A 20682-nucleotide genomic window follows, 5' to 3' on the forward strand; every position below is an offset into this window, starting at 1 on the left:
GTTTCACATTAATAGGCTTCTATCGGCTTTACATGGTCACGTTTCACCGTGGGTACATTTGGTTATAAACAATACCATGATGTTGCTGTGTGATAAACCTTCCTTACTCTTGAATGCTTTGTTTGTGGATAAGTTAAGGAAATAAGCCTGGCATACAGGATGTTTCCCTTTACAGTGCAACATGCCCTCTGTACACAAACAGCTACTTCATGTTTTCACTAAAAAACATGTAGCTACTGATCGGGGGGGTAAGGGGGGGCGCGGGAGGGCTTCAAAACAGATCAGCTTACAGTAATAAGGGTGAAGCTCAAAACAAAAACAGACTAATCATGGAACTGCTAGTTAAAATATATGAAGGCTCAGACACATGCACTTTAAACTACCTGTATGCCTGCTCTTAATCAAGCTGTCCTCTACTATGTTAAACACAATTTTATACCAAAAAAAAAAAAAAAAAAAAAATGCATAAAACTTACCTCCACTCTGTTCAAGAAATGTGCTGGTCTAATCGGAGATACTTATTATACCTAGCGGGAGTATTTTTCTAGCTCCACCTGTTTAGCACACAGCCGAGCAGCCTGTGTGTCACCTGTTTGCATTTGTCAGTGACTATAGATAAAAAGGTGTGCCTCATTTATGTAGGTGTAAAGATGGTGCTGGCTGGCAGCAGTGTGGGGGAGCAGTTACAAACTTACAATATGTCCCATTTGTTTTCTAAATGGAAACAGCACTTTAAGAAGGGATCTGTATATATTCCATCAGGGAGCAGATAAAAATGGTAGTCAGACCTCTTGTGTGTATCATAATAAATCTTAATATTTAATTGCCTGTTAGAAACAATATCACTATATAAATAATATAGTATACTGATCACAGTCAAGCCACATTTTAAAAAGCATAATGGTCTTAATATGTTTTGCAACTTTGCATCCCCTTGTCTTAGAGGCGGTCAACATGGTAGCAATCTCTGCTCTCTAGTGTTAGTTTTCATTTATTATCTGTGTTTCTCCCCTGTATATAGAACTGAATGCACAGAAGAGGTTTGGGTGGGTTTGACAAGTGCCCCAACTTGACCATTTATTTCTAAAGAAACTGAGCAAGATCTTGTAATAATGGAAGTGACTCGTTGGCTGAAATCGTGAAAGCACATTTTCTGACAAACAACATATGCCAATACCAATTACACCACTCCAAAATTTCAAAAAGAGAAGCTATGTGTAATCTAGAATTTTGAGACTCCTGGAGATTGAGGGATGGGGCTAGTTTTCCCTCCTTTCCTCTCAACACCAGCTCTCACAGCAAAGCAAAGGCCATTTGTTCTCTAGGAAAACATGGCAAGTGAAACTTGCACCTCCCCCCACACCAAGAAGAAAAGAAAATTTTATATGTTAGGGTCATTCATCACCTCCATATCTCTGCTAGCAAGGGCAGCCAACCATAAATGCATTGACTAATGTTCATGGTATAATTTCCACACAGAGAGACAGATGTTTAAAGAGACAAACTAATTAGAACTTGCCAGATAACAGAGAACAGGCCTATATAATTAATTTATATAGTAACTATCATTTTAAAAGGTCACGTGACAGCCACCCTGTTCTTTGTTTGCTATTTCACAGGTTAGAGTCAGATACAGAGGACGTTTCCACAAGCAACATAAAATTTTCAGGCAGAGCTTATAACCAAAGAATGGAGTCATGTCTGACAAACAGGGTTGCATCTTTATTCAACCTTGCCAAGTACCTTGCCTTCTGTATTCAGCAAGAAATTAATTCTAGTAGCATAGGGGGTAGATTAATTGGGGATTAGGTCAGGGAGGTGGGAGACAGGCTGCAGTGAGGTGTGCATATTCTCTCTCTGACCCAGGTAGCAGAAATCAAGCCAGAGAAGAAAGAAGTGATTGTGGGGAAGAAAAGGGGGTATATTTCTTGGGAAAGTGTAAGATTGACATTGGCATGTCATAGCAAGAGGAAATGGTAGGAAATAGACTGCAGTATAATCAAAAGGCACTACCATGTAGATACATGATAGGGATCTATTGCTGACAAGTACTCATTTGAGCAAAGCTACCAAAAATATAGTCTGCCACAAGAAATCCCAATGTGTAGCTCTGCTCTGAAAAGCAACTCCATATGGGCTTCCATGTTTATTGTCTCTTGCTGAATCCATACTGAATTTGCTCAGTTTACTGTCTGAAAGATTTTTCCCCCCTCCAGCTACCATCTCTGCAAAGTCATCATTGGGATCTGGGAATCAAGCTGGGTTCTTTCTGGCATCACCATCAGTAGTGCAGATTCTGTAGACCAAATTAGACCTGCAGGGACACCTGTGCATCTCCACTCTTTTCAGTTTGCCCTCTGACATTTGTGCAACCTCACTGCCCATCAATGGGGCTTTAAATAGAATTGCACAGATGTAACTATGAGGGCAGAATTTCGCCTCCAGAACCTGTATTGGTAGTGATGAGGAGCACAAAGGAAATAACTCCGGCTGACTCAGATCCCAAATTGCCCAAGGTCGGCTGTTAATAACAATAGCCACCATCATCTTTTTATTTGTAAGCTGTGTAAATTTGATATAGAAATCATGGACAATTAGAGTTAATCCCCCAATAAAAATACTTCCCTCCGACAAATATTTTTAATTTTTTAAAAACAAAAAAATATGCAAAATAGTTCTAAGTTTTTTGAAAGGGCATTTTCTGAAGAAAAATGTTGATGAAAAATATTTGACCAAGCTCTAGGCACAATGAAGATGGAATCCCACATTTCACAGCCACTTTCTAAGACTGAATTCCTGTTTCTTTAAAAGAAAAATTATCCTGGGGTTATCACAGACGCCAGCCTCTAAAGCCCAATGTAAAATGTTTGCTCATTGAGTGCCCTGGGAAGCTTGGCCTAAGGGTGAAATCATGTACTGAAGAGCAATGGAGTTACACAGATTTTTAAAACATTGTGGACGTGCAAGCTAGTTTGCGTTCATGTAGTGCTGAAGTTGTTGTACACAGTGAATTAACTACAGTTGTAGTTATAACTGACCTATAAGGGCATTTCCATCACAAAAAACCAGAAGGGGGACCCCCGAGAACCCACATTTAACCAACTGATATAGTGGACTGCCAACAACCTTTTCTCATAGCCTGGGTAAAAAGTTCAGCGTGACCTTCCTCCATGCCAGCTTTTAAGGAGTGTGACCAGAGGTGAAAGTAAGCCAGTACACCCCAGGCCCTTTAAATTGCCACCAGAGCCCCACTGCTGGAGCCCTGGGGTAGGGATGCGGGGCTCTGGGGGCTATTCAAAAAGACTGGGGCTCCCGCTGCTTCTACCGCCCTGGCCCTTTAAATAGCCACCGGAGCCCTGGAGTAGTGGCGGTGGGGCTCCGGCAGCTATTTAAAGGGCCGGGGTGGTAGAAGCAGGGGAGCCCCGGGCCCTTTAAATAGCCCCCAGAGCCCAGGGGTAGCGGGGGACTCCAGGGGCCCCACCGCTTCCCCAGGGCTCCCATGACTGTTTACAGGGCCGGGGTGGTAGAAGCAGGGGAGCCCCAGGCCCTTTAAATAGCCCCCGGAGCCCCAGGCTGCTGCTGCTACCCCGGTGGTGGTGGGGGAGGGGGCACTTACCTTACAGGGTGGGCTGGGGCTGGCTCTGACTCCCTCAGCCCCGCCTCTTCCGGGGGCCAGAGCTGGACTTACTTTCACCCCTGAGTGTGACCCTCTGAATAAAGCCTCATTTGGAACCTTGGAACCTTGGTCCTTGTTAAGTAGCGTGACAAGTTGGCCAATGTTAGTATGGTGGGTCCTGCGCTTTTCTTGGCGGGGGGAGGGAGGGCACTAAGGCTCCAAGGGCCCCACTAGTGGCCCAGGAAGGTGGTAAAGGAGGGAAGCGGGGGGAGGGGTCTGGGTTTGCGCTTTACTCTGAGCCCCAGCCCCTCTCAACCCCTGTGGGTTCTTACCGTCTTCCCCCTTGGGTGGGGTACCTTCAGTCCTTAGACACTGGGGGAGGCAGTCTCCCTCCCCATTCAAAACTTTAAAAATAAAATGACATGATTTTGCACATACAGCAGCTGTCAGCCAAATGGATCCTAAAACTACTTAACAATTTTTAAGCGATTGTGGTCTACTAAGCCTCCAATCACTTATGCACATACTTAAATTGACACACAAAAATATAGTGCCACTCAACTAAATTGATTTAGAAATACTCCCTAGGAATCATTGCACCCTCCACAGCCATCTCTCTAGGGTGAAACAGAAAATATTTAATGATTTTATATACACACACACACACACACACACACACACACACACACACACACAGTATAAGTTTTAAACAAACAATTTAATACTGGTACACAGTGATGATGACTGAAGGTTGGTTGAGGTGGAGGAGTCAGAAGGTTGGATATTTCCCAGGGAATGCCTTACTGCTACATGATGAACTAGCAATTGGCTGAGCCCTCAGGGGTTAACTCTCACACTCTACAAGGCAGCAGGAATGGAGGGAGGGCAGACAGCATTGCAGACAGAGACACACACTCTGTGTGTGTGAGAGAGAGATGCACATTTCCCCTTTAATTACACCGCCTTGTTAATTAGATCAGCTTGCTGAGACCATGGCTGCTGACAGCAAGCTCCCTCCGTCCTGAGTCCTGTTGTGTGTCCCCCCCTGCTCTATGGAAGTAAGCGGGGTACTAGAGCAAGGGGGAGGGGGACACCCTGACATTAGCCCCTCCCCCCCCCCCCGCACAGCAAGCAGGAGTCTCGGGGAGCAGCTCCAAGGCAGAGGACAGGAGCAGCACACGGCAGTGGGGGGAGGGACAGCTGCAATTGCTAGCCTGCTGGGCAGCTGCTGCACAGGGAACTTAGGGGAGTGGGGCGCTGATAGGGGGGCTGCCGGTCCACCCTGGATCCAAGCCTCCACCAGCCAGCTGCAATGGGCTGTTCTTCCTGCAAGCAGTGGACAAAGCAGGCAGCTGCCAAAATGATGTTAGAAGGGGGCATTGCACAACTTTAAACGAGCATGTTCCCTAATTGATCAGCAATGTAACAACGAAACAACGTTAACCGGGATGACTAAGTGAGGAGTTACTGTACTGCAAAATTGGCTGGTGATTTTTAATAATCACAAGGGGTTAAGAGTAAAAAGTCTTATTGTCCAGATGAAAGATGGCATGTCACTTGTAGTGTTTCTTAACACCATAGTGGGGCACTGGTTCAGTGCTCATGGGAACCATACAAGCTACTGAATCTCTTAACACCTGCAGTACCTGAGTTTTTTCCCTAGAGAACTTCAGTTTTCCATCTAACTATTGATTTACCGCCACTGTGACTACTTTATCAAATCTAATGAGTGCACAGCCTTTAATGCTCACCAGGTAAGCAGAGAAACGATGTCACTTGTAGATATTCTTGATGGGAACTATTAAATCTTTCCTTAACCCAAGTAATCTGGGGAAAGAAAGGGTTGGATGAAGTAGACCTAGCAGAACTTCTCCATATTAAACTTTCTGAATTACATTGTGCTGATGGAGCACTGTGGGGAAAGGACAAGATAGACTTTCCTTAGTGAGAAGTGTTTTATATCTATATTAGACAATAGATATAAACAAGAATTAGTGCTTTTTTCATATAGGGTAAAATTTTCAAAAATGTCTAAGTGACTTAGGAGGCTTACACTGCAATCATGTGACTGCAGCTCATGTAGACATACCCGCACTAGTCTTAATCTCTCTAATAGGGCAAAAGATAGCAGCACAGACCCTGGCAAAGAATGTGAGTATGTACCCAGCATTCTGGGTCAGTTTGCACAGCCCATGCTGAAGCTTGCGCTGCTGTATACTCACTGCTATTATTAGTGAGCTAGCTAAACTAAAGCTATCACAGATATGCTGACATAAGCTGCAAACCAAACCACCGACTGCAATTAGACATACCCTATGTTCCATTTAAAAAAATGACTTTGGCCCTTAAGAGCTTGGTATTTTAATCTGCACCAGTGGGGTATGAATTCCAGTGCGCACTAATATAAGATGCGCAAACTGGCCTGTGTGGACCCTACTGGAGCACACAAAAAGCTCTCTTCTGTGCATTAATGTAGTATCATTTCAAAAAGTACTATGTTAACACCCACTAGGGAACTTCTAATCTGCACAGTATGTTGCACACTAACTGGTCCACGTGGACCCTGCTGGCATGCACTAGAATTTACTCCCAAGCTAGTGCAGACTAAGGCACAGTGTAGATAAACCCAAAGTCTTATTGCCTTTCATTTTTGAAAAATGGGACTTTGGCATAAAAGCAAAAGTGCTAACAGTTTAAAAAGCAGACTACTGTACATTGTTTGACTGACACCGCCCGGAACTGCATACTTACTGTATCCTGTCTTCAACAGTGACCAGTTCAAGATACTTTAAGGAAGATGTAAAACCCCCGTAACAGTTCAATAACACGATTATGAAATTTTCTTCTTGGAATCTGACAGTTAGTGGTTGAGCTATCTCCTGAAGTATGAACCTTGATATCATTTTTCAATTTCTTATTTCAGCTAGAGAAACTGCTAGAGTAACAGTCTTAAAATGTGTAGCTTTTTAATGCCATTGCATGTCCCCCTCTCAATGCAAGACAAAGGAAAAACTAAGGGCACCTGACTGCTTTCCTGTATAGCATTTGTTTTATACATTTATACCATATCACCTCTTGTGTCTCGCCTCTCTAAACCATGGTCCTGATGTTTTTAACTCTTTCCTCACATGGAAGCCTTCAAATGCCTCTAATCATTGTCAATACCTTTCTGTTTATACTCTGTTTCCCCCCCACTTCCCCACCCCGAGTAGTTAGAACCAAACATAGTACCTCAGGATGAAGGCATGTCATGAGTTTATATAACAATAGTAGAATACAGGGCCGGCTCCAGGGTTTTGACCGCCCCAAGCAGCCAAACAAACAAACAAAAAGCCGCGATCGTGATCTGCGGCGGCAATTCACCGGGAGATCCTTCGCTCCGAGCAGGAGTGAGGGACCGTCCGCCGAATTGCAGCCGAACAGCTGGACATGTCCCTCTCCGAAGTGGCCGCCCCAAGCACCTGCTTGGTAAGCTGGTGCCTGGAGCCGGCCCTGCTAGAATATTCTGAGTGTTGCTCTATATTCCCTTCCTAATAAAAATCTAATACCTGGTTTGTTTTTTACGGCCATTGTTGACATGCATTAAGCAGAACTTAACGGTACCTTAGTCTTTGGCATTTGATTGCTCTGTGCACATTTTCAGCTTCCACTCTAAAGGGAATATAAGGAATCAGATTCTTCAAGAAGCAAGGAAAATCTTAAACCTTGAGCCCCCAACTAGCTGCATGCAGGCTGAAATTGTGCCCATGCAGAGCCCCATTGATTTCAGTGGGGTTCACTGTGGGTGCAAGGGTCTGTCCCCATTAAGCCAGTTGTACGGCTTCAATTCACAAGTAGCAAAACCACACGTATCCCACCTGAATATATCCTGTGGCATCTGCATCCACTGTCATCTTATTTAGCCCAGAATTGCAGAATTTTCCAATAGAATGGTCAAAATGAAGAGCAGGAGATAGCAGGCATCAAAAAAGCTTCACAGAAAAGCTCTTTATTGTGAGAGAAGTCAGCTGCCTTAAAATTCTATCCTCTTTCCCCAAACTCCCAGAAAACGGGCATGGAAGCAGTAAGTTATGCAATAGCTTTGCGGATGCGGTGTATGACTCCAATCTTACATAACAGGATAAGAGGGGAAACTAGAAGTCCTTGATATCATTTTGAGAAAGCCAAGGGACTTTCAGAAATGTAGAGGTTGCGGGAAGAGGCCAGGGACTACAGTTAGTTTCATAACTCTCGTTAAAGTAAGACCAAACCAAGGAAAAGCAAGAAGTTGAATTTCATCAGAGCAAGGCTTAGAGAAATTTGTAGGAACAAAATGGGAGAGCACAAAAGCAGGAGTTAAATGGAAGAAGTTCAAAGTTAACAGCGTCAGGGTTTGTGCGTGTGTCACCTGTGATAGCAATAAAAGAGAAAAACCTATATAGAATATCATGCATCTTCAATAATCCTCTCTGCTCAAACAGAGCACACCTCCACACCCACACTCTGAAGTATGTAAAAATAAGATGCACGCACATGTATCAAGGAAACAATAAACCCCAAAGAAAGAAGTATTCATGGGTAACGGTGGTAAAAACAGTTAACACCTCTGTGCAATAGGTAGACTGGACATCTCATGGGACTGCCAGCTTTCACTTCCTGGTTTCCCCTTTAAATCCAGCCCAGCAGATGAGTGCAAGAACTGCAGTTGTGCACTGCCACTGTCTGAATAAGACTTGTGGGGAAGGCCCTTTGCACCCTGCCTGGAAGCAGCATGGTATAACACACAGTTGAGGCCACATATGGGATAGTGTGCGCCCTTCTGCCCCCTTTATTATTGAAGGCCAAGAGTCATGGCAGTGATATGAGCCAAGTTAGTGAAAGCTGCTCCTTTTCCAGCTCTACTAGACTGAACTTGCTGTAGAATTTGGGGTATTGCTCTTACAACTAAGCATCAAAAGGATTCGGATTGTGTTTTGATGCAACCAGTACTAATATTTCTGTAGAGGCCTTATTAATGGAGGAATCTATAATCAAAATGTAGGACAATTTTCATCCTCTTTATCTTGTATTTGGTTGAAGAAGCAGGAGACACAGGAAGTGGTTCAATCTTCCTGAAATTTTGCACGCATGTAGATTAGAGCTGGTTGGAGATCAATAATTCTGTCTCATGACAACTTTCAAGGTTTTGACATTCATTTTTCATTTCATGTTGGAACAAAAACAAAATCTTTTGAATGATTTCATGAAACAGGATTATGTCAAAACTGTCATTTTTGCATCAAAAAGGGAAGGTTTTCGATTTGGTTCTCTTCCCCATCATCTCTCCCCCCTCCCCCCCCAAAAAAAAGTGGCCAGAGAGTCCACCTCAAAAACCTTCCAGTCGAAAACTCTGTAATAAGAAAAAAAATAAAAAAATCTATCAATGTGTCTCTGTGAAATGTTTCAGCTTTGATATATTTTGTCAAAAGTTCAGATTGGCTCTAATATAGATACAGAAGAATAAATTGTAGCATCAGGAAAAAAATAGCATTAACATTCAATTATGATTGCGCTTCTAAAGGCTTTGGACACTTCTAAACATTTCTCGCTATATGTCTATCTTTCATTGAAGCCAAACAGTCTGTACTTATGTAAAGTGTAGAGGTCACCATCAGTGATAAATGATCTAACTTCTGGTAGAAAGCTATTTGTACCCCGCATAGTAAACTGCCCTATGTTCTCCTGTAGATGTCAGATACAGAAGATACGGCAACACAGCTGTGATGAGGTAGTATGGTATGAGTTACAGTAACTATACAGAAGTCAAAGCAATTTTTAAAATTAATTTCATCTCACTCCAATTCTAATGAGGCTTGACCCCTTTTTTAATTTGACTGCTATAGCTGCTTTGTCATAGCACACTGTAGACTGGAATGGCTTTAACCCATTTGTTTGAAAGCCCAACCTTAATCTCTTTAATAAAGAGCAGCAACATAGCTGTCATGGCCAGTATTAAATAAGAATTTGTAACGAACGACAGCATAGTTACTGAGCTTCCACAGATGCCTTCTGATCTGTTTACATTTCCAACCCCTTCCCTACATTTTACATGGACTGACTGGAGGCAGAGGCAAGAACAGTTTCTGATCTTCTATTCTCCACTACCCCAAAATGGTCTGGTTATACAACAAGACTGCTGCTGATGAACCAATCCCACTGGGTTGGTGGGGAAATGCAAATGTCGGGCGGGAGCAAGAAGTCAAGCATACCACAGCGATAGAGCATGCAGCAGGGACACTCAGCCCATGCTCTACAAGCTGCAGGTCTGCCTGTGTCTCGGCAGACTGACACAGCACAGGTCCCAGGCGACTTTCCCACCCATACACTCAGGACAGTGTAGGGCAGGGGTTCTCACAACAAAAATTTTGGTGACCTCATAATGTGGCCACCAACTCTTGCTGGTGGCCACCAACTCTTGCTGGTGGCCGCTCTGACAATTTTTCCTAAAATACTTAATTAACTTTAGGCAAAACAATAAATATGCACATATACATGTCCAAATCATTGTAATTTTTCTATGTAGGGGTTTGCTTTTTCTGCAGACTCAATAATAAAAATAATGTACAGTTGTCTCTATTCTTTACTGGACCTAAACAGAATAGAAACACGAATAGGGTGCTCTGAACATTCTTGTCTTTTTTCTTGTGGTTTCTTTTGCCTTTTTAGGTTGTTTGTGTTTTGTTTTGTTTTTTAGACTTGCTAGCTATAAGTAAGTCTACTGTGAAAAGTGATATTTGTATGTTTGTTAATATCACTTTTCACAGCAGACTTACTCTGCCCCGGCAACCCAGGGACAAATTAAACCCTGGCTGGGGAGGTGGCTACAGAGGCAGCAGGGGCAATGGGGCACACAGCAGGGGCCAGAGGTAGTGAGGGGTGAGCTCAGGGCCAGAGCCTGCCACAGTGCAGCCAGGGAATGGAGTCCAGAGCCCCACACCCAGAGGACAGGGCCTGGGGACAGAGTCCCATGACTGTAGCCTGCCGAAGTCCCGTGGCTGGAGCCTGCCACTTGCCATCCTAGGGCTGATGCCCAACGCCGCCACCAACGGGAACGTGGGGAACTCACTGACTGCGTGCTCCCCCAGCTTGTGGGTCTCCGGGAGGGGATGGGGCCCAACCACTGCTGGTGGCCCCTGGGGAGGGGCCGCTGCCAGGAGGTTGTGGCCGTAAGAAAAACCCCTGATGGCCACATGCGGCTACAGTGGCCACATTTGAGAAATGCTGGTGTAGGGTATCATATGATATTGCTAAATACAAAGTGACACTGTCTCCTAACACCGACTCTCACAATTAGGATAAGGAAAAAAATATTACCTAAAACAGCTGCTGTGTCTTTTTCAGCTTCACTACAGAGCTTCTGCCTAGAACTATTCCCTGCTGGGCTTCCTGTTCAAATTTAAAGAACAATACAGAGCATTGTACATGGACTGTCAGCTTAGGAGCCACCAGGATTTCCCTAATAAAAGACACATACGCTTGCCAAAGGAAGAAGATAAAACAGAAGCTTGTCCACCCTCACAGCAACACAGTGCTGATAGGGAGTGGAAACCACCACCTCTAAGGAAGGGAGAAAAAACAAGCCCCCTCATTTCCTCACTCCACAAAAGCCTCTGGGGAAGAGGGAAAAAGAGGGTATATTGAGGACCAGTGCTTTAGATATTTATAGGAATTAAACTTTTCTTTAAGGGGTGGTTGAATGTTCCTAGAAGTAGGGTGGGGGGGAAATCAGCACTGGAAATCACTGGAATTATGTAGTAAATGAAAAAGCAGAGTGGAGGGAATATGAAAGAGTGGAAACCCCAAAACTGGAGGAGAAAAAAAAACCCAACAACTCAACTTCAAGTGTGGTTTGTATAAGCAGAAAGTGACATTGCCCTTCACACAAATCATGAGCTGGTTTGTATGAGTGTGTGCAGCTAAAGGCAACATAGATCATAAAATCTAATCTGATTGGCTGTTTCAGAAGACCATGCTATAAATTAAACATGCCAGGCTTATTTGTTTAATTTCCTTGGAGTGTGCTATCTGTAAACAGCCTTGGGACCATCTGCTTGAGTTTACTTCTGTGGCTACTGGGAACTTCTTTTTAAGAAATCAAGCAAGTTTGATGGAACACTTAGAAATCCCTACCAGGTACTTTAAAATAGCTAGTCTAAGTAGCAGAGTACTAGACATCTTCTGACCCTTTACTTACGCGATATATCCATGATCATCCATTTTGGACATAATCCAGTCACTAAAGCTGGTTGGGAAATGTTTTTCCCTACAAAAGCTATTGAGTTGGGGGGGGGGGGGGCGGAGGAATACAAATTTTTTTTGTCAAAAACCACTTTCAATATTTCTTCTCAGCCAAATGGTGACGCTCACTGACAGATGTGAAAGTGAAAAGGGGTGCAGATGTTGGCAGCGACCACCACCTCATGACAGCCTTCATCAAGCTAAAACTGGGTCTACCAAACAAGGGACATAGATGTTATGATATTGACAAGCTAAAGTCCCTTGAAATACAGAAAGCCTTCATTCTGCAGTTAAATGGGTTTCAAGCACTTGCAGACCTTGATGAAGAGGAGGGGAATGAGGATGACGCAATCAACAAGAAGTGGGACAAAGTAACAGCAATTTATAAACAGAGCAGCAAAGCCTGTCTAGGCTACAGGTAGAAAAGGAAGGAAGGAGTGGATTACACCCAGCACATGGAATGCCATAGAAACCAGACAAGCCCTGAAGAAAAAAAAGTTTTAGACACAAAATCCCAGAAGCTAAAGGACAAATACCATGAGCAGCATAGCAAGGCACGCTGGAGTGTCAAACGCCTTGTGAGAGCGGACAAATGGCATTATATGGATAATCTTGCAACACAAGCAGAGGATGCAGCTTCTCGTGGTGAACAAGGAACCATCTACAAAATGACGCAGCTGATCAGTGGTAAACGGCAGACACCAACAAACATTCTTATCAGGAACAAACAAGGCCACCTACTAACAACCAAAAAAGAACAAGAAATGCGCTGGACAGAGCATTTCAAAGAATTGCTGAACAGGGAGCCACCTAAAGAGGAAGCAAACATCCAAGAGACAGAAGAAGATTTTGATAGCAACACAGACACCCCAACTAAGGAAGAGATCATTCAAGCCATCAAATCCTTTAAAAATGGGAAAGCTCCTGGCAAGGATAACTTGAATGCAGAATTGTTCAAGGTAAATCCTAAATTAGCAGCATCTATCCTGGCCCCTCTATTTACATCAGTCTGGGAAAGGGAAAAGGTGCCAGATGAGTGGACCAATGGGGTTATAGTGAAGATACCAAAGAAAGGAACTCTCAGTGACTGTAATAACTGGTGTGATATCACACTTTTATCTGTGCCAAGCAAAGTATTATGTAAGATCATAGTCCAGCATATATCAGAGGCACTTGATAGCATTCTCAGAAAAGAGTAAGCTCGTTTTTGGAAAGGGCGTGGATGCACAGACCAGATCTTTATTCTACGAAACATAATAAAACAGTACTTAGAATGGCAAAGGTAACTCTACATAAATTTCATAGACTTTGAGAAGGCTCTTGATAGCATTCACAGGACCAGCCTATGATGCATTCTGCGAGCATATGGAATTCCCTTCTGTATAATCAATGTCATCAAAAGTTTCTATTTCAACTTTACATGCAGTGTTGATCACGGTGAGCTCAGTTTTGAAAAGTCAAAACAGGAGTACGTCAGGGGTGTGCCACGTCTGCAATCCTTTTCAACATTGCCATCGACTGGGTAATGCGGCGTACAACAGAAAGACATGCCAAGAGGCATTAAAGGGACATTCTTCTCATCCCTTGAAAACCTGGACTTCGCAGATAATGTTGCTCTCCTATCACAGACCCAACACAATATACAAGAAAAAACAACTTGACTCAATGCAGTCAGCCAGCAAATTGGACTGAAAATCAACCACAATAAGACAGATATCACGACCTTTAATATTGCCTCACCATCACCAGTACGGATAGAGGATTATATTCTCACCAATGTAGAAACATTCACATACTTGGGCAGCACTATCAGCCAGGACGGTGGAACAAGCCAGGACATCCGGAACAAAAATCAATAGAGCCAGGAACACCTTCAAGAGCTTAAATACAGTCTGGAAATCATCAAAATACAACACCAAAACCAAACTCAAGACTTCTCAGAGCTGTGTACTTTCAACACTACTTTATAGTGCAGAATGAGAAAGTATAACCTGTCCAAACTGCTTCATTCCATACAACCTGCCTCAGAAAAATCCTCCATATCTTTTGGCCCAAAACAATCTCAAACCAAGATCTATTGACACAGTGCAGCCAAGAGGATCTGAGCATCATCATTGCCAGGAGGCGTTGGAGATGGATCGGTCATGTGCTTCGAATGGAAACTGATTCCATCACCAGAGTAGAAATAAGATTGACACCTGAAGGCAAGCAAAAATGAGGCCGCCCGAAGACAGCATGGCGAAGAGCTGTGGAAGCCGAGGTGAAAAACCTGGGCCCCAGCTGGGAAACTATTGAAAGACTTGCCAGAAACAGACAAGAGTGGAGGAGCTTCATCACTGCCCTAAATGCTAGAGGCGTAATAGGAACATGATGATACTTCCTCCCTGCCCTGCTCTCCAAGCTTCAGGCCAGTATTATTCAAGGGAGCAGGATGAGACATGTGGAGCTCAAAAGAAAAATTAAGGAAAAGCAATCTCTAGTATATTGCTTATGATTTTCCCACTACCAATTGTCTTTGAGGCTTGGGGTATGTTAGTAAACACACATCTCCTTAGCTGTAAGCTGACAGACCTTTGTCTGTCATGTGATGGTTACTTTTCATAAAGAGTTCTTTCTTTATTCTGAAGAAACTGCATGGCCATGGAGGCATTACATGACATTTTTCTTTTGCTACGTTCAGAACATTACATGCCAGACGGACTTCCTGCCCCTCCCCAAAGAGGAATTTCCTACTAATATCTTTATTCAGAACATATCTACATTGCCTCCAAGAAAGGTGCTCTACTGTCTTATACACAGCACTTATGTGTGTATAGTTCAGAGGTCTGGGGGTGCACACGTGCACCCTAACACTTTCCAGAGAAAGCGTACTAAATTACTCAGGAAAAATAGGTTGCTAGTGATCAAACTAATGTAACTAATGTAGATTCATTTCAGAAAGATATATTAGAGTATCTCAAAGGCAATGTTCAACTCAAGGAAAATTCAGACCAATAATTACTGTACAATCAAGATCAGCAAAGTCTAACACACATTAGTAAGAATCAGAAGATCCCATGCAAACTGTAACCATCAAAATGAATACAGTGATCTGAACTTAACAGTTACCACAAAAATTATGACTATAAAAAAAAAAAGATATTAAAACCAATGAAATGGAACTTGCGTGATAAAATGCAAATAGATATGAAAGAAGCCATTCATATATGGATGTCTACCCACAAATCACAAGAGAGAAGCGGTATACAGGACATTTTCCAACAAATGGAGTTTGTCTGCTTCAACAGACCATTAAAATAAATGCTGCCTTTCATGGCCTGTATAAAGCAGTCATAGAATTACATATTAAAACCCAGGCCCCCGTCCTGTACTCGATCCCTGCAGGCAGATCCCTGCACACATGCAGAGTCCCACTGACTTCACAGGCCTCTACATAGGCACAAAAGTCCAGCCATGTGGATCCAATTGTGGAACTGGGACTCTAGTCAGGGAAAATGTCTGGCAATAAACATACAGGTCTCCCCACTCTCTTTTAGATTTGTACCAACATACCGGCTATATTTAAATCTAACCTTTCAGAAAATTGTTTAAAATTGAGATCTATAAGCAGTGCAGAATGCTTGTTACTACTTCTGCAGTTTCAAAGCATTACGTGAAAGGTACTTTATCAAACAGTGAAATAGATCATCTTAACTGATATTTATCAGCACAGCTCCACTGCCTGTAATGGAACTACACCAATATACACTAGCTGAGAATCTAGCCAGAGAATCCCAAGCTCATTTTGTCCAACTCTTAAAACAGCCACATAGCATCCAATCCTGCTCCTATTTAAGTCAATAGCTGGCCCCTGTTTTATTAGTAGGAGCCAAGTTATTTGAGAAGAATGCATTATTCCTATAACACTTTTTTTAAAATGTAGAAAGAGGTCAAATATATTCTTGGTGATGAATGAAGACAGTCAGAAAGGGGTTAAAAGCAGCCAAGGGAGGCTGGTTGGGAAGTCAGACACATGTGTGGTTGCACCCAATTAGGGCACAGTTGGCCTGGATAAAAGGGCAGGCTGAGAGAGGAGACTCTTGCTCCAGCTGGGGAGCAGAGAGGACCAGGCTACCTGGGAGAGCAAGCAGGCTACGTGAGACAGAGCAGGGCTGGGGAAGGGCAGAGCAAGCTGAGGAGTTCTGGCCTGGTGAGTCCCCAGGCTGAGGCCTTGCTAAAGGCCAGGGGAGGTACTAGAGCTGCAGGGAGGCAGCTGGGGCTAGAAAGGCAGCAGGTCCACCCCTTGACAGTAATGAGTGGCCATTTCAGACTGCAGTTTGCTCCTGAGGGAAGTGGCTAGATGACGACTGGCAGTAGCCTCTGAGGCAAGATGGGTATAGGGGGTTGGGGCTCCCTTGGGAGGGGAGACAGAGTGTGGGGGCAGTACTGTGAGGCAGTACCCCAAGGTAAGGGGCACTGGAGTCCGGGAGGGACATGGGGCCAGAGGTGGAGACAAAAGGGCAGGTAACTGAGGATGAGAAACTGTCCAGAGGAGGGCGCTCCTGAGCTGGATGAGCTAATTCCCGGACTGAACAGTAGGAGGCGCTGCACCGGTGAGTCAGCGCTCTGCTACATGGTATTACACCAATTTGACCCAAAGTTTCTTGCTGCAGAATTCTCTCTTCCTTAAGACACTTCTGTTTCCTTTTTGACTTGAACTCATTTCCTTGATTCTTCTAGGATTTCTTCCAAGACTGCTTTTCCATCAAATGCTAAAGCAGAGTTTATTTTCGTTTTTTAATTGGAGGAAACTTGCTTAACTTTTGTTGGTTGTCCATTTTAATGGATTAGAAAACTAGATCACTGAATTGTTTACAGTTTATTTGATTCCCTTCCTAATGACAACACTAACTATCCTCATCTTGAATAATTTTCCTATAGTTTAGTTATTTATTTTTAGCAGCACTGTGATAAAAGTTTGAGTTAAAGAAAGTGCTCTGAGCAGCTCAGACAGAGAATGATGAAAACAGAATATATGTTGGAAAATGGGCAAGTTCACCAATACCATCTTGAGATAGTAACAGAAAGTGGTGAAAAATTAGCTAGAATTATAGTAACTAGATACAGGAGGGGAAAAATAAATCCCCAAATGAGTTAGTTTAAACTATTTTTAAAAATTCTTTAAATAATCAGACTAACTAGAATGGATTATGAAACTGATTTCCAAACAGGATATTTAACACCCACTTTAAAATTATTCAGAAATATTACATTAAAAGAACAAAATGGGCACCTTAAATTATAACAGCAAATCTATCTAGCAGAACAGGAAAAGGATTACAACGAGCCTGACTCTGGGAAGTTTACAGGGAGTTTTGTTCCAGGCTATTTTACCTAATACTGTTTTGAACAAGATAGTTCTTTATAAGACCACAGCATACGAATCCCAACAAAGAAAGAAACTGTTCATGTATCTGCTTAATGAGGTTTGGGGCTCAGCCTTGTAAGTGTAATAAACTGACTAAGAAAGGGATGGAAGGAAAGGGAAATAAGCCCAATGGCAGAAAGATGGTTCATCCAAGTCGAAACATTTATGGAACCTAATTTTTTAGACTTCTATTTACAATAGATACACTGCACTGAAGCTTAATCAGACTATCTGAGGCCTTTTCAAAATCAGATAAGCAGAATCTGGTGGCTTCAAAGCTAAGAAGGACCACGAGTTTGGGAGCAGACTTGTGATTTTCCCGCAAAAAGGAGGATGATAATGGTTCCTTCTGCTCGGTGAATAATTCCTTCTAGTTTATTTATGGTATGGTGAAGATGGCAGCCTTAGAGGTCACTACAGTTAGTTCTTTATCCCAGCTACAGTTAAGCATTATGTGAATAATGGGTTTTTCAATTCATTGGCAATTGTCCCGCCCCCCAAAAAAATCAAACAAAATTTGTTTCAGATCAAATGAAAGAGTTTGCTTTAATTTTGAGCATTTCATTTTTTTAATTTTAATAAATTGGAAGGAAATTTCTCACAAGCCATTTCAAACCAAAAAATCTAACCATTTCATTTCAAAGATGTAGTCATAACATTTAGACTTGTAGAGGGGTGGGGTGTGGGTGTGTGTTGATACAACACACACAATTCATGAAAAACGACAACTTCTTAAAATTGTTCTCTGTTGCTACATTTTTCACCAAAAAAATTTCACCCAGCTCCAGTGAGCACTGTGATGGTAACTGCCAACAAGTGCTCAGGGGCCATAATGGGGAGTAGTGATCTGGGGATCTGTACAATTTATTAACTCTGTATGCATCATTACCAAGCTGCAAACTCCCTTCTTAATATGGAGGCTAAGTATCTTCTGTTTTTTTTCCCCTTTATGTTGGATTTGAAATGCCAAAGCTGCTGACACAAGAGGGTTGCTGAATTCAGTGTTCAGCTACTGAAATGTAATTGCTTATTGCTCTAGACAAAAGACTGGCTCTGACCATGAAAACTGATTTGTCAGGGAGAAGGTCACCTGACAACAAAGTGTCCTGGATTTGCCTCCTCAGATGTCACCTCACAAAGGGACTGGAAGGTTACAAAGGGCAGGTGCTAATCTATTTGGGGATTCTACAGACTTTCACCAGCTCACGCTGAGTGGAGCTGCATATAGGAGACTGATGAGCCCAAGAAACATGCCAGAGAGGCCAAGGGAGGAAACAAAGGGGGGGGGGGGGAAGAAAATCATGGCCTAAGATGAACCAAAAACATTTCAGGATCCTCTGAGGAGTATCCTTTGGGCTGAGCTACAAAATCCCACAACACAGATATGTTTGCAGTCCTAAAACTGTCTTCTTAAAATCAAGTTGCATTTGTTATACAATTGACCATCCCTGTTCTTTTGCTCACTCGCATGTTAATTATATGCAAGAGCTGGCCCAACTTTGTAGGATGCACAATTTAAAAATCAACCCACAAAGAGAAGCAGCTCATGAGGTTTCACGTGTAAAACTACACACCCTTCTACCAGCAGAGATGGTAGAAAGGGAGGCTAGTCTCTTTCTGAATAATCTATTTCACACACAAAGATCCTGCATCAGGGTACACTAGCACAGATCCTTGTGGTCATGGAATCTCATAGATATACATTGATCTACATGAATACAGAAGTTTAGCCCAGTGGATCTTGATGCACATGCAGGGCCAAAAATCAGATTTCTTCTTTCTGTAAATTGTTTTATCCTCCATAATTTAGTTTAGCTATAAAAAGCTTATGTATTACTGCCGTACTTAGATTAAATATACAGCTAAAATATAATTTTACCCCATAACAGAAATTCATACTACAAGATCATTAAAAAAAGTCTTGTTTCAGTTTTGTTTTATATGTACGTCAGTAGTTATTATTTGCATAATATTTTGCTAATGTATCTTTACATAAGAGTTTAGGTAATTATAGTCTCAGACTATGGGCCAAAAATTCTACTCAGTTACACTGAATAAATATTTAATCTGTATTTATTTATGCAATGACTGACCCAGTTGTAAAGCAGAATATCATCCTGTATCAGCAATCTGAGAAATACTTTTCAATAGAAAGCATATATAAATCAAGAGTAAAATAAACTTTCCTGCCTCTAAAAAGTTTTTAAGACCGTTTACAGAGAAACCCCCTGCAGCACTGATGGCCTTAGCTAGGTCTCCCACAACCTCAGTCAGGTTGGTTTTTGACTCAAACATTTACAATCACCAAACACATCATTCTAAAAACAAAAAAGCCATTTTACTCAGCATCAAAGAGCTGCATTTTGTTTAGCTACTTACAAAAGATAGAGCAGAACAGTCTACATAACACCATATACTGCATTTATAGAGTCTTAACTTCACTTTCACCTCCAGGACTTGAGGATTTAGTACAGCTGATTAAGTCTATATCAAAGATGAAATAAAGATGTTTAAAATCAACTTGTCAAAGTACAAGGAAAGAATTGTTTAAAAAAAAAAAAAAAAAACAAGAGTATTTAGTTTCATTTATGATACTTTCTGGTGCTGACATGAGTTTAACACAGTAAAATATGTATGTAAATCATTGAGAGAAAAGGAGTTTACGTACCTGGGATTAACAGGAAATAGATCTGTAGTTTTCCAGATCTACTTTAATTACAAGTTTCCCAGTGCTGATGCAGTTTGGATCTCTTGAACACCACATCCATGCAAAGAAAGTTGGTTTTCATCTACAATGGATATCAATGGGGAAAAAACATGCAGTTTAGAAAAGTGTATTTAGACTCTAAAATCACCATTTGCACTCCGATGTTATGCTGCCTATATGGTAACATACAAGATCAACCAATGCCCTAAAAACATCACAACCCACCTAATTACTTTCAGCTGTTTGTCATGTGATCTTGCTGACTGATCAAGTGACTTCTTTTCCTCCTTTCACAAGTCTAGCAACCCAGTTAACTAGCCCATCTCTACCATCTAAATGTAAATGTATCAAACCTTTGCTTAACCCAGGGACCAAGTCTGAGTGTGTGTAGCTAAAAAAGAGTGCCTTTTATCTATTTTTAAATAAAACAAGCTACAAAAGGATGCTAGCCTATTATTGTGAGGTTTTTTTTTTTTTTTTACAAAATGTTTATAAATGGGACATCAGCCAGCATCAAGCAAAGCTCCCCAAATGTAATGAGCAATATCAGCTTCAAGCATGCTGGGTCCCTTACAACTGATCCATAACAACAAAACACAGACAACTTCCTTAAAAAACAAAACAAGGCAGGGCAATTTTCAGTTAAATAGGACATAGGACAGCAGTAGGACGAGAACAAGATGCCAGAGAATTTTA

General features: G+C 42.2%; 1 protein-coding gene across 10 annotated transcripts in view; it reads right to left on the reverse strand.

Moving 5' to 3' along the window:
* RAB27A (RAB27A, member RAS oncogene family) overlaps positions 1–20682 on the reverse strand; it is a 73180-nt gene that overhangs the window by 24023 nt on the left and 28475 nt on the right. For 4 of the 10 annotated variants that reach the window (XM_065558242.1, XM_005294260.5, XM_065558241.1 and 1 more), the window contains one exon: positions 19948–20068. The exons of 2 other annotated variants lie outside the window; for them this stretch is intronic. The gene's annotated coding sequence lies outside the window, so the exon portion shown is untranslated. Of the gene's footprint in view, positions 1–476; positions 624–10948; positions 10993–19658; positions 19764–19947; positions 20069–20682 lie in introns of those variants that run through there. 4 more of the 10 variants (XM_065558240.1, XM_024101885.3, XM_005294262.5 and 1 more) reach the window with 3 other exon arrangements.

The sequence above is a fragment of the Chrysemys picta genome, chromosome 10, assembly GCF_011386835.1.
Source record: "Chrysemys picta bellii isolate R12L10 chromosome 10, ASM1138683v2, whole genome shotgun sequence".
In the NCBI taxonomy this organism is placed as follows: Eukaryota; Metazoa; Chordata; order Testudines; family Emydidae; genus Chrysemys; species Chrysemys picta.